Source organism: Bison bison, unplaced genomic scaffold (genome assembly GCF_000754665.1).
Source record: "Bison bison bison isolate TAMUID 2011002044 unplaced genomic scaffold, Bison_UMD1.0 scf7180017864314, whole genome shotgun sequence".
NCBI classification, from domain to species: domain Eukaryota; kingdom Metazoa; phylum Chordata; class Mammalia; order Artiodactyla; family Bovidae; genus Bison; species Bison bison.
Window position 1 is genome coordinate 2524414 of NW_011494886.1, and position 5893 is coordinate 2530306.

The window sequence follows — 5893 nt, forward strand, 5'->3', positions numbered from 1 at the left end:
TATACACGTGTACACACAAACTCAAATGTGCTACTAAACACTTAGTCCCAAGTCCCCCAGTTTACCCTGTCCTACCACTACCCAGGTGCTAATATAACTATTTCATGGAGTATAAAGAACAATGCCCAATGTGAAGAATTTAAAATAATTCAAACTCTACAACACTCCAATCCTTATTTTATTTCCTCCCCGCCCTCATGGTTATGACAGAGGCACTGTAATTCAACGTATGATTGCATAAAATGGCTGTTCTCCTAGCCACATCCTATTTCCCTATTCTCTAATTCACTTCTCTGCAATCTTCCCTGATCCTGCTCTGAAGACCTATCTGAAGTCCTGGATCTTCTTCCATGCATAATCACTAAATCATTACTGATGAGTAACTTAAAAGAGCCTAACAAAACATGTATTTCTACTTTTTACATTTGACTATGTCATTAATATTTACCTTGAAAACTTCCACCATAAAGTTGATGCTATACCTCCATAATTCTCCTTTAAAAGTTAGACAAAACATAGATAAGAGTTAATTATTATTTTTCAAAATAAGTTCATAAATTGCACAAAAAAATTTAGAAATAATTGAAAATAAATTGTATGCAATATCAAATAAACAAGTAAAACTAGAACAGAGAAATTAATAACCGTATCTTATATTCTTATATTTTGTTAAAATATCGATGCTAGACTTCACTGGTCATGTCCATAGTAAATAGTCATGGTCCTGTTCTAAGCATTTTATAATATGGCCTCATTTAACCATCTCAACAACCCTATGAAGTAAAATCATTATTATCCCCATTTTACAGCTGGGGAAACTCGAGCCAGAGAGGCTAAATATCCAATCACACAGCTAACAAGTGATGGAAATAGGATTCAAGCCCAAGAAATCTCATTCCAAATCTGTCTTTTAATTATGCAGCAAATTACTTTACTACCTATTTTTTGACCCTGTCTTAACTCTAATACATCTCCCATACTTGTCACACTTTCTAAATCTGTTCACCTGTTCACTCACTCTTTCTTCCATTTGGGCACTCTTACAACTTCACAGTTTGTCTGTTTTGGAGAGAGGGAGAGAAAGATGGACTTATGGAGCAAGAGAGGAGGGGAGGGAGAGAGACGGAGGAGAGAAACTGCTGTCTCTAATCACTATTTGCAGTAAGACCACTCTCTGCTGCCCCCTGGTGGTAAAACTTAAACTAATGTTTTTATAAACTTACTAGCAAATTCAGGAACAGTTACACTTTCAGATTTTGATTACGAAGTATATTAACATGCTAACATGTTACTCCATTTCCCAAAGAGAAATTGGACATGGGGCAAGGGGATAAGTGCTGGCCAGAGAAATATCCCTTTCCTGTGGCATTAGAAAGGGAAGGGACAGCTCAACCCATTTTCCTATCCTTTCAAACTCCTGACCAGCCCCTTGGCCAGTGTTTGCATCTCCTAACTCCCCTCATGCACCCTTTGATGAATCTTTGGTGATGATTTTGGCAACTTCTGTATACCTGACAGTTCTCAGAGAAGCAAAAAACCTTTAGAGGAAGTTATATTATTTTCATCTATGAGTGACAACTGAGAAGGGGAAGTCCAGAAGAATACAGAAATGAACAGAAAAGAATGAAAAGTTGAGTCATACTTTGTCTAAAAACCAATATCCAGGGGCTTCTCTGGTGGCTTAGTGGTAAAGAATCCGCCTACGAATGCAGGAGATATGGGTTTGATCCCTGATCGGGGAAGATCCCACATGCCATGGAGTAACTAAGCCCGTGTAAAAAAACTAGCGAGCTTGTGCTCTAGAGCTTGGGAACCGCAACTACTGAGCGCATGAGCAGCACCTACTGAAGCCTGTGCATCCTAGAAACCATGCTCTGCAATGAGAGAAGCCACTACAGTGAGAAGCCCATGCACCAAAACTAGAGATAGCCTCCACTTGCCAAAACTAGAGAAAAGCCCCCAAAAGTGAATATATAAATAAACCCAACATCCAGGCAAAGTATTTGAAAAAAGACAAGTATTACCTGATCTCCAAAGTGCCCTAGTCAAAAAGGAATAGGAACGTTTTTTCATATTCAACAATTAACTCTATTTTAACAAGGTTCTGTTCTGTCAAATTATTACCATTACTCAAATTTGCCCCCTTTGATCTAAGGCATGCATTCTAACCCTCTTTCCCCTACTCACAACACATTTGGAACTCTTTCAGAAGCACTGACTTCAAAGTTAGGGATCCTAAAAGAGAATTAGTCTCTTTATTTTATAGCTACCTCTTACAGCTTTGCCATTTACCCTAATCACCAGACTGGGGCATTTTTGAAAACTAAAATTCATTGTCAGGTCAAGATTTGATCCCTGGAAACAGTCAAAAGTTTTGCTGCAGAAACACCACCGGGTTGGCATACTCAGTCTCTTACACACGTGTATTTTACTGGTCAGATCTGAGAGCCCCTGATGCCTGAAGCTGGACCTTTGGTTGGAGGTGGCAGCTGGTCAGGACCAGGAAGACAGAGATTAAGGAGACAAATTTCCTCATCTAATTCTCTGGCTCCCACAGATCTGTTGGCCTCCACATTTGTGGGGCCTGAGAGAGAGTCAAAAAATAATGGACCCCATGGATGTGGTCTCTGGCAGGGCCAAAGGACCAAAAAATGAAGAGAGTGGATCTTCAGCGGGGAACACAATGTTTCTGGTGCAGAGCTATTTGAAATTCTAGGCAGGAGAATTTTAAGTTGACTCCTAGAAAAGGAAAAGTGAAAGTGTTAGTTGCTCAGTTTCATCCAACTCTTTGTGATCCCATGGACTGTAGCCCACCAGACTCCACTGTCCATAGAATTCTCCAGGCACAAATACTGGAGTGGGTAGCCATCCCCTTCTCCAGGGGATCTTCCCAACCAAGGGATCAAACCCAGGTTTCCCACGTTGCAGGCAGACTCTTTACCATCTGAGCCATCAGGGAAGCCCCAGAAAAGAAAAATGAAGACAAATTAAAGATTTGGTCAGTTGTTGCTTAAAGTGGGCCTTTGAAATTATTATTTATTGGAAGATATTACAAATGTTATTATTTGTCCCTATTAATTTGTTGAATAAACAATATAGTGAAATAGGTCAAAGGGTCTACAAGTTCTGAGAAGAATCAGGAACTTTTAAAAATAAAATCTTTAGACTGAGCCAAATGGGGTCACCTTAAATGTTCTGCTGCTGCTGCTGCTAAGTCGCTTCAGTCCTGTCCGACTCTGTGCGACCCCATAGACGGCAGCCCACCAGGCTCCCCCGTCCCTGGGATTCTCCAGGCAAGAACACTGGAGTGGGTTGCCATTTCCTTCTCCAATGCATGAAAGTGAAAGTGAAATCGCTCAGTCGTGCCCGATTTAGCGACCCCATGGACCGCAGCCTACCAGGCTCCATCCATGGGATTTTCCAGGCAAGAGTACTGGAGTGAGTTGCCGTTGCCTTCTCCTTAAATGTTCTAGACAGTATTAAATTAATAAATCACTTCAGTGCAAATTTCTGGTAAAGTGAAAGTGAAGTCACTCAGTCGTGTCCAACTCTTTGAGACCCCATGGACTGTAGCCTACCAGGCTCCTCAGTCCATGGAATTTTCCAGGCAAGAGTACTGAAGTGGGTTGCCATTTCTTTCTCCAGGGGATCTTCTTGACCCAGGGATTGAACCCAGGTCTCCCGCATTGCAGGCAGATGCTTTACCGTCTGAGCCACCAGGGAAGCTGAACCATATAAACTATGAAAAGTGTATCAATCATAGAAGTCAGTTACTGTCTACAATTTCATTCAATTTTCAGTGAAACATTTCTAAGGAAATAACAAATGTTCTGTTGATCATAGTTTATTATATCAGTGGCTTAAAATGTGTATTCTGAAACCACATATTTGACCATATTGCCTATCTTTTATAAGATGGTATGTTTTCAATGATTAATCAGAAAGTAGTTTATGTTAGTTAAACTCTTGTTAAATTTGGAAGTTTAAGAATGTTAACAACTTTTTTTCCTAATTTTGAGAGTAGTTGCTAAGATTCTTGTCCCTAAAATTGAATTTCCTGGGTTCAGACTTCAGTTCTGCTGCTTAGTTTTTGGTTGCTGCATTTTTCTTCATGTTCTGAAATGTTTATTGGATTCTTTTTCTTCAAATCTGCTGTCATTTTTTAAAATTTCTAGTTTTCCACCAAACTTTTGATTTTGTCTTTTGTCTCTTTGAGCGTAAAAAGGATAAAGTATTTGAGAATGCCAGTGTGTGCTCAGTCACGTCCACTCTTTGTGACTCTATGGACTGTAACCTGCCAGGCTCCTCTGTCCATGTTATTCTCCAGGCAAGAATACAAGAGTGGGTTGCCATTTCCTACTCCAGATCTTCCCAACCCAGGGATGGACCCTCTAACCCTCATCTCTTGCATTTCCTTCATTGCAGGCAGATTCTTTAATCACTGAGCCACCTAGGAAGCCCCACGGTGGCTAAGAGTATATCTCTATTATCTATTGCTTCTATTGTCTCTTTCTGTGATGCTGAGTTTACTCATGTGTCAAGCAATGAGTTTTGTTTTCCAAACTGTAGAAATAATTTGAGACCCTGTACAATTTTACCTTTCTCTAGAGTAGATTCTCATTTACTTCTCCCAAGGAATCTAAACATTAGTAATCTGGCATCATCTTAACCCAATGTTAAGGACAGATTCTCTAGTCCACCAGGTGCCTGAAAGCTGGGTTGCAACCTATGTGAGGAATGGTTTTATTTTTTTCTGTCTCCCTACCTCTCCTTCCCCAAGAAACCATCACAATTCTACTTAATTTTTCAGCCAGCTCTTCAAGATCAACAAATATCACCAAGGGAAAAGTAGTCAGGAGTGCTAGCCTCAATAATCTGTATTTCTTTCTTTTTGGGATCTTGACCAGGTAATTCTTCATCACCTTGTGAGTTCTCTGATGCCTTCCAACAGATGTTATTACTTCTGGCTTTTCTGCTTGTCTTCAGTGGGAAGGTCAGTCTAAATTTCTGTCTGCCATTACCTGATACAGAAGTCCCATCCTTTGATTATTAATTTTTCCTTATCACTCACAATCCATTAGCACGTCTTTTTGGTTCCTCCTTTAAAATATTTTCTATCTTGGCCATTCCACCAATCTCCACTGCATTGTATCAGAAAAAGAGAGAGAGACCCTAAAGTTCTTAATTCGAAAATGTGGGGTTTTTTTGCTTTAACATGTGGGCAGCAGGAAAAATATAAATAGATACCTGAAGCTGAAGAACCCTTGCATGTGGAAACTGCTCCATTTTATCACAACTTTCTGCAATCTGCTCTATTAAAATTTTTGTTTATTTTGGTCACTTGTAGAAATATATTAATGAAACATAAAAGCTCAGATATTCCATACATCAAATTTAAGAATTTTAAGTCATAAGTCCTACATTATTTTTCCTTGAAAGAATTTATGCTATATTACTGCAAAGTCACTTCAGTCGTGTCCGACTCTGTGCGACCCCATAGACGGCAGCCCACCAGGCTTCTCCGTCCCTGGGATTCTCCAGGCAAGAACACTGAAGTGGGTTGCCATTTCCTCCTCCAATGCGTGAAAGTGAAAAGTGAAAGTGAAGTCACTCAGTCGTGTCCGACTCTTAGCTACCCCATGGACTGCAGCCTGCCAGGCTCCTCCACCCATAGGATTTTCCAGGCAAGAGTACTGGAGTGGGATACCATTGCCTTCTCCGATGCTATATTAACATCTGTCTAAATTATGTTTCTGTGATTATTTTCCTACTAGTGACATTTCTTTCTTGTATGCTTTAATTCATCTTATTTAATAAGCTGCCAACAATTTTGAAGTAGTTTAATATGATTTGAAAGTATGTCTAGGGGAATTTTCTAAAGATTTTATGATCA